Source organism: Salmo trutta, chromosome 38, assembly GCF_901001165.1.
Source record: "Salmo trutta chromosome 38, fSalTru1.1, whole genome shotgun sequence".
Classification (NCBI taxonomy): domain Eukaryota; kingdom Metazoa; phylum Chordata; class Actinopteri; order Salmoniformes; family Salmonidae; genus Salmo; species Salmo trutta.
Genome location: NC_042994.1, coordinates 34102253 through 34111874, shown reverse-complemented (window position 1 = coordinate 34111874; position 9622 = coordinate 34102253). Strand labels below are relative to the sequence as shown.

The 9622-nt window shown below is 42.6% G+C and overlaps 1 pseudogene; it reads left to right on the top strand.

The window, feature by feature from the left end:
* The first annotated feature begins 3676 nt into the window (after window positions 1–3676).
* LOC115178624 (zinc finger protein 135-like) lies at window positions 3677–9362 on the top strand (annotated as a pseudogene).
* The last annotated feature ends 260 nt before the right edge of the window (window positions 9363–9622 follow it).

Genomic DNA, 9622 nt, shown 5'->3' with positions numbered 1-9622 from the left:
CTGTTCACCACCTGGGACCATTCAACAGTCTAGATTTACCAGGGGGTATTACTGCTGTTCACCACCTGGGACCATTCAACAGTCTAGATTTACCAGGGGGTATTACTGCTGTTCACCACCTGGGACCATTCAACAGTCTAGATTTACCAGGGGGTATTACTGCTGCTCACCACCTGGGACCATTCAACAGTCTAGATTTACCAGGGTATTACTGCTGTTCACCACCTGGGACCATTCAACAGTCTAGATTTACCAGGGGGTATTACTGCTGTTCACCACCTGGGACCATTCAACAGTCTAGATTTACCAGGGTATTACTGCTGTTCACCCCCTGGGACCATTCAACAGTCTAGATTTACCAGGGTATTACTGCTGCTCACCACCTGGGACCATTCAACAGTCTAGATTTACCAGGGTATTACTGCTGTTCACCACCTGGGACCATTCAACAGTCTAGATTTACCAGGGGGTATTACTGCTGTTCACCACCTGGGACCATTCAACAGTCTAGATTTACCAGGGTATTACTGCTGTTCACCACCTGGGACCATTCAACAGTCTAGATTTACCAGGGTATTACTGCTGTTCACCACCTGGGACCATTCAACAGTCTAGATTTACCAGGGGGTATTACTGCTGCTCACCACCTGGGACCATTCAACAGTCTAGATTTACCAGGGTATTACTGCTGTTCACCACCTGGGACCATTCAACAGTCTAGATTTACCAGGGGGTATTACTGCTGTTCACCACCTGGGACCATTCAACAGTCTAGATTTACCAGGGGGTATTACTGCTGCTCACCACCTGGGACCATTCAACAGTCTAGATTTACCAGGGTATCACTGCTGCTCACCACCTGGGACCATTCAACAGTCTAGATTTACCAGGGTATTACTGCTGTTCACCACCTGGGACCATTCAACAGTCTAGATTTACCAGGGGGTATTACTGCTGCTCACCACCTGGGACCATTCAACAGTCTAGATTTACCAGGGGGTATTACTGCTGTTCACCACCTGGGACCATTCAACAGTCTAGATTTACCAGGGGGTATTACTGCTGCTCACCACCTGGGACCATTCAACAGTCTAGATTTACCAGGGTATTACTGCTGTTCACCACCTGGGACCATTCAACAGTCTAGATTTACCAGGGGGTATTACTGCTGTTCACCACCTGGGACCATTCAACAGTCTAGATTTACCAGGGTATTACTGCTGCTCACCACCTGGGACCATTCAACAGTCTAGATTTACCAGGGTATTACTGCTGTTCACCACCTGGGACCATTCAACAGTCTAGATTTACCAGGGGGTATTACTGCTGTTCACCACCTGGGACCATTCAACAGTCTAGATTTACCAGGGTATTACTGCTGTTCACCACCTGGGACCATTCAACAGTCTAGATTTACCAGGGTATTACTGCTGTTCACCACCTGGGACCATTCAACAGTCTAGATTTACCAGGGTATTACTGCTGTTCACCACCTGGGACCATTCAACAGTCTAGATTTACCAGGGTATTACTGCTGTTCACCACCTGGGACCATTCAACAGTCTAGATTTACCAGGGTATTACTGCTGTTCACCACCTGGGACCATTCAACAGTCTAGATTTACCAGGGTATTACTGCTGTTCACCACCTGGGACCATTCAACAGTCTAGATTTACCAGGGGGTATTACTGCTGTTCACCACCTGGGACCATTCAACAGTCTAGATTTACCAGGGTATTACTGCTGTTCACCACCTGGGACCATTCAACAGTCTAGATTTACCAGGGTATTACTGCTGTTCACCACCTGGGACCATTCAACAGTCTAGATTTACCAGGGTATTACTGCTGTTCACCACCTGGGACCATTCAACAGTCTAGATTTACCAGGGTATTACTGCTGTTCACCACCTGGGACCATTCAACAGTCTAGATTTACCAGGGGTATTACTGCTGTTCACCACCTGGGACCATTCAACAGTCTAGATTTACCAGGGTATTACTGCTGTTCACCACCTGGGACCATTCAACAGTCTAGATTTACCAGGGGGTATTACTGCTGTTCACCACCTGGGACCATTCAACAGTCTAGATTTACCAAGGTATTACTGCTGCTCACCACCTGGGACCATTCAACAGTCTAGATTTACCAGGGGTATTACTGCTGTTCACCACCTGGGACCATTCAACAGTCTAGATTTACCAGGGGGTATTACTGCTGCTCACCACCTGGGACCATTCAACAGTCTAGATTTACCAGGGGGTATTACTGCTGTTCACCACCTGGGACCATTCAACAGTCTAGATTTACCAGGGTATCACTGCTAAACAATAAACCGTTTTTGGGGTTGTCATAGACTTACAATTGTTGTTTTGATTATTTCTTGAACAGTCTCTAAGAGACTATTTGGTTGTGATAATTGCAAAATATGTATTTTGGATGCAGCAGTTGTTAGCTTAAATGCTAACGCTAGGCTTGTAGCAAAGCTGTTAGCTAGAATGCTAACGCTTATTGACATAGGCTGGTAGCAAAGCTGTTAGCTAGAATGCTAACGCTTATTGACATAGGCTGGTAGCAAAGCTGTTAGCTAGAATGCTAACGCTTATTGACATAGGCTGGTAGCAAAGCTGTTAGCTGGAATGCTAAAGCTTCTTGACATAGGATGGTAGCAAAGCTGTTAGCTAGAATGCTAACGCTTATTGACATAGGCTGGTAGCAAAGCCGAAGAACATTTTACTGGTTGAAATTGATATTTTTTTTAAAGTATAAAGCAGTTGATTTTAAACAATGGCACAAACATTATATTAAGCAGGACATTCAAACGAGCCTGTACAATTATGATCCAAAGGTAGTGTGAAATGCACTCATAAGCAACCTGTAAATGGAGGCTATTTTTGCTGTAAGTTTATGAGAACTCCCCTGAGTTTTCCCCCACGGTGGTCAATTAGTACTTAGGGTTTTAACAGCTGTATTAACTTATTTCTAGAATCATCCACTATATACTACTGTGAAAAAAACAAGATAATATGGCTGTTGTTGTTCACTTGAATGTCCTTAAGACAGTTTTCAAATGAGTTTGTAAAAACATTTAACTTCTTGCGAATCATTGGGATGCTACCGTCCCACCTGGCCAACATCCGGTGAAATCGCAGAGCGCCAAATTCAAGTTCCATAAATCGTAATATTAAACATTCATGAAAATACAAGTGTCATACATCATTTAAAAGCTTAACTTCTTGTTCATCCAGCCACGTTGTCGGATTTCAAAAAGGCTTTACAGCGAAAGCACACCATGCGATTATCTGAGGACAGCGCAATACATTTTCCAACCAAGCAAATGCGTTGCGAAAGTCAGAAATAGCGATAAAATAAATCACTTACCTTTGAAGATCTTCATCTGGTTGCAATCACAAGGGTCCCAGATACATAATAAATGGTCCTTTTGTTCGATAAAGTCCTTCTTTATATCCCCAAAAAGTATGTTTCAATGGCACGCTTGACTCAGTAATCCACCGGTTTCCCTCATTCAAAATGCATACAAAATTAATCCCGTAAGATACCAATAAACTTCTAAACAAGTCAAACAATGTTTCTAATCAATCCTCAGGTACCCTATTATGTAAATAAACGATAAAATGTAAGACTGAGAATACCGGAGACCATTACCGGACATAAATGACGAAGTACGAGCACTCACCGGAACGTGCTACAATCACTACAGCCAAAATGGGAGCCACTTAGAAAAACTACAAAATCTAGCTCATTTTTCAAAAACAAGCCTAAAACTCTTTCTAAAGACTGTTGACATCTAGTGGAAGCCCTAGGAACTGCAATCTGGGAGGACTTCCTTTTATATTCCCATTCCCAGCCATTGTAATCAGAGGTGAGCTGAAAAAAAATAATTCTGGATGGATTGTCCTCTGGTTTTTGCCTGCCATATCAGTTCTGTTATACTCAGACATTATTTTAACAGTTTTGGAAAATTTAGAGTGTTTTCTATCCAATACTATCAATTATATGCATATCCTAGCTTCTGGGCCTGAGTAACAGGCAGTTTACTTTGGGCACCTCATTCATCCAAACTTCCGAATACTGCCCCATAGCCCGAAGAAGTTAAACATTCATTACAGACTTAAATTGTACATCACGGGCATCACCTTTCAGCTAAAATAAACAGTGGATTTCTACTGTTGTGGGCCTTTAACCATCGGTCTGACTTTGTTGTTCACACAGGAGAGAGACATGACTATAGTGGATCCTCTGGGGAGCCTCAACATCATGATGCTGACAAGGCAGGGAAGAGTCTCTCCACATCAGACCACCACAAGAAACACCAGCAGAGACCCACAGGAAAGACACCTCACTGCTGCGCTGACTGTGGGAAGAGTTACTCAAGATCAGATTCACTGAAACTACACCAGAGAATTCACACAGGGGATAAATCTCATTGCTGCTCTGACTGTGGGAAGAGACTCACCTCTTCGGCAGACCTTAAAAGACATGAGAGAATCCACACAGGAGAGAAACCTTATAGCTGCTCTGACTGTGGAAAGAGTTTTAATGTTCCAAGCAGCCTGAAAACACACCAGAGAACACACACAGGAGAGAAACCTTATAGCTGTTGTCATTGTGGGAAGAGCTTTACTTCGTCAAGCCGTCTGACTATACACCAGAGAACACACACAGGAGAGAATCCTTATATCTGTGATCAATGTGGGATGAATTTTACTACATCTAGACTGCTGACTTTGCACCAGAGAACACACACAGGAGATAAGCCTTATAGCTGTAATCAATGTGGGAAGAGTTTTGCTCACTCACGCAGCATGACAGCACACATGAGAATACACACTGGAGAGAAACCTCACTGTTGCTCTGACTGTGAGAAGAGATTCACCTCTTCAGCAGATCTTAAAATACATCAGAGAATCCATACAGGAGAGAAACCTTATAGCTGCTCTGACTGTGGGAAGAGCTTTTCAAAATCATCTACATTACAATCACACCAGAGAATTCACACTGGAGAGAAACCTTATAGCTGCTCTGACTGTGGGAAGACCTTTTCAAAATCATCTACATTACAATCACACCAGAGAATTCACACTGGAGAGAAACCTTATAGCTGTTATCAATGTGGGAAGAGTTTTACTGAATCTAGAAGGCTAACTACACACCAGAGAACACACACAGGAGTGAAACCTTACCACTGCTCTGACTGTGGAAAGAGATTTGTTTCGTCAGGACATTTAAAATCACACCAGAGAACACACACAGGAGAGAAGCCTTATAGCTGTGATCAATGTGGGAAGAGTTTTACTCACTCAAGCAGCCTGACTATACACCAGAGAACACACACAGGAGAGAAACCTTATAGCTGTGATCAATGTGGGAAGAGTTTTGTTACTTCTAGCCAGCTGACTATACACCAGAGAACACACACAGGAGAGAAATCTCATAGCTGTGATCAATGTGGGAAGTGTTTTGTTACATCTAGCCGTTTGACTATACACCAGAGAACACACACGGGAGAGAAACCTTACAGCTGTGATCAATGTGGGAAGAGTTTTGTTACATCTAGCAGTCTGACTATACACCAGAGAACACACACAGGAGAGAAACCTTACGGCTGTGATCAATGTGGGAAGCGTTTTACTACATCTAGCCATCTGACTACGCACCAGAGAACGCACACAGGAGAGAATCCTTACAGTTGAAATCAATGTGGGAAGAATTTTACTCAGCCAGACTGGCTGATATCACACCAGAGAACACACACAGGAAGTAAATATTGTAGTTGTGATCAATGTGGGAAGAGATACTCTGGTAAAAAGATCTCTGATTAAACATCAGAAAATACATGAAGGAGTTGTTTCATGATATCAATGAAATAATGTAGAATGTTTTTAATATTGTAGAAGGCGTATTTTAATGATGTCACAATGTAGAATGTTTTTAATATTGTAGAAGGCGTATTTTAATGATGTCACAATGTAGAATGTTTTTAATATTGTAGAAGGCGTATTTTAATGATGTCACAATGTAGAATGTTGTAGAAGGCGTATTTTAATGATGTCACAATGTAGAATGTTGTAGAAAGCGTATTTTAATGATGTCACAATGTAGAATGTTGTAGAAGGCGTATTTTAATGATGTCACAATGTAGAATGTTTTACCGTTGTAGTAGGAGTATTTTAATTAATAATGTCACAATGTAAAATATATATACTGAGTGAGATATCCTTCCTTGTGCGCCTTCACTCCAGGTCTTTCTTATGTCCACTACTTTAGTAAACAAAACCTACAGACGAGAGCTGTATCCTACACGCTTCTAGTGCGCAATCCCACATTTCTGAGACTGAAGCTCTTGTGTGTCGTAGTAAAACAGAGGCTGAAAATGTACAGGGGGTTTAAAGGTTCATCCCCCCCCCCCCCTAAAGAATGGCTTGATGATGCTCTCAGTAGAAATGTACAGGGAGTTTGAGGCTCATCCCTCCCCCGCCCCCTAAAGAATGGCTTGATGATGCTCTCAGTAGAAATGTACAGGGAGTTTGAGGCTCATCCCCCCCCCCCCCTAAAGAATGGCTTGATGATGCTCTCAGTAGAAATGTACAGGGAGTTTGAGTCTCATCCCCCCCCCCCCCTAAAGAATGGCTTGGTGATGCTCTCAGTAGAAATGTACAGGGAGTTTGAGGCTCATCCCCCCCTAAAGAATGGCTTGATGATGCTCTCAGTAGAAATGTACAGGGAGTTTGAGGCTCATCCCCCCCCCCTAAAGAATGGCTTGATGATGCTCTCAGTAGAAATGTACAGGGAGTTTGAGGCTCATCCCCCCCCCCCTAAAGATTGGCTTGATGATGCTCTCAGTAGAAATGTACAGGGAGTTTGAGGCTCATCCCCCCCCCCCTAAAGATTGGCTTGATGATGCTCTCAGTAGAAATGTACAGGGAGTTTGAGGCTCATCCCCCCCCCCCCCTAAAGATTGGCTTGATGATGCTCTCAGTAGAAATGTACAGGGAGTTTGAGGCTCATCCCCCCCCCCCCTAAAGAATGGCTTGATGATGCTCTCAGTAGAAATGTACAGGGAGTTTGAGGCTCATCCCCCCCCCCCCCTAAAGATTGGCTTGATGATGCTCTCAGTAGAAATGTACAGGGAGTTTGAGGCTCACCCCCCCTAAAGAATGGCTTGGTGATGCTCACCCCCCCCCCCCCCCCCTAAAGATTGGCTTGATGATGCTCTCAGTAGAAATGTACAGGGAGTTTGAGGCTCACCCCCCCCCTAAAGAATGGCTTGATGATGCTCTCAGTAGAAATGTACAGGGAGTTTGAGGCTCATCCCCCCCCCCCCTAAAGATTGGCTTGATGATGCTCTCAGTAGAAATGTACAGGGAGTTTGAGGCTCACCCCCCCCCTAAAGAATGGCTTGATGATGCTCTCAGTAGAAATGCACAGGGAGTTTGAGGCTCATTATTTGTGTTTTCTGTAACGGGTGTAGAGCCTCGTATCAGTGTTCCATACCTCCATCTAGTGGTGTCTCTTGCTCCCTACTCTCACCATCCTCTTTTTATTTATTCCAGAGGGAAACCGTTCACATGTATAAGCAATAAATGATGATGTTTCTCTGTCCGGTTTGTGTATATTTGGTATATATAATGTAGAGCATGCATTCTGTTGTACTAAGTACTGATTTATTGATGTTCTGATGTGTTTTCTTGCCCCGTCATGTGACATGTAATTACCATTTGAAATAGAAGCCTGGTGCCTTTTCACACTGACGATGGCCTGAGATAATGTGACATGTGATTATCATTGAAATAGAAGCCTGGTGCCTATTCACACTGATCATGATCTGAGATCATGTGACATGCAATTACCAGCAAAATAGAAGCCTGGTGCATATTCACACTAATGATGGCCTGAGATCACGTGACATGCAATTACCAGTGAAATAGAAGCCTGGTGCCTATTCACAATGACGATGGCCTGAGATCACGTGACATGCAATTACCAGTGAAATAGAAGCCTGGTGCCTATTCACAGTGATCATGATCTGAGATCATGTGACATGCAATTACCAGTGAAATAGAAGCCTGGTGCCTATTCACAGTGATCATGATCTGAGATCATGTGACATGCAATTACCAGTGAAATAGAAGCCTGGTGCCTATTCACAGTGATCATGATCTGAGATCATGTGACATGCAATTACCAGTGAAATAGAAGCCTGGTGCCTATTCACAGTGATCATGGCCTGAGACCATGTGACATGCAATTACCAGTGAAATAGAAGCCTGGTGCCTATTCACAGTGATCATGGCCTGAGATAATGTGACATGCAATTAACAGTGAAATAGAAGCCTGGTGCCTATTCACAGTGATCATGATCTGAGACCATGTGACATGCAATTACCAGTGAAATAGAAGCCTGGTGCCTATTCACAGTGATCATGGCCTGAGACCATGTGACATGCAATTACCAGTGAAATAGAAGCCTGGTGCCTATTCACAGTGATCATGGCCTGAGACCATGTGACATGCAATTACCAGTGAAATAGAAGCCTGGTGCCTATTCACAGTGATCATGGCCTGAGGACCCAACTGTTCTTTTCACCTTTTATTTAGGCACTTTCTTGTACTATTATATATTCTTTGGGCACCATGTAATTTCAATAAACATGTTTATTTGACCGTTTAGGATCTTTGTTTTGACAGGGTCTCTATCTCTTCCAACAATGTCAAATTAAAGAGTTACTATTTATGTGATTAACAAAAAGTGTTGCGTTACACTTACCGCGTTGATGACCCACTTGAAAAAAAATGTAGCGATCTGTTTTCTACAAATTGTCCTCTAACCAGGGATGTACACATTATTCCCAGATTCCGTGTGGTTTTTGAGCTGTTCGTTTTAACAGGACGTGCAACTTCATCTACCCCCCCTCTCGCACAATTGATTTCAACGTGACATGACAAATAAGTGTTGTGTTCCTTTGTTTAGTGACCCCTAAATTTTAAATGCATCACTCCAAAATGTAGCTGACTGTCTTCTGCAGGTTGTCCTCTAATCAGTGAGGTAAAATATATCTCCCATTTCCATGTGTTTTTTTTGTTTTGTTAGTTTCAACAGCACGTACAACCTGATTTCCCCCCTAATCGATATCAGTGATTTATTGCTACTTGTCAAAACAACAGCGTTTTTGGTGCTTGTGCAGTTAAAAAAAATACAAGTAATATGATTACTATTGTGTTTGTGTATATAGCACATTTTATGTTTAGGTTTTCAATTTATCCCAAACTGTTTCTGCATATTGGTTATTGATTTGGACACGTTAAAACTGTGTTTTGACATTCAGGCTATCCCACCTAGCAACATGTAATTGAACAGAAGACTTTGCCCGACGTCCAAAAAACGTTCGGTTTTGGTTTACATTTTTCAGGTTATTGTTTCAACGGCTTGAAAACAACTTAATTTAAATGTACGGTCTATGAACAATTTTATTAACAATCCTACATCACTCCAGTATTTATTTACAACATTCAAGTACTAATTGTCTTTATTCCACTACTGAAGAAGCATGACTCAAATCACCTCATATTTCAAACATCCAGCCTGACAAAAGATACATT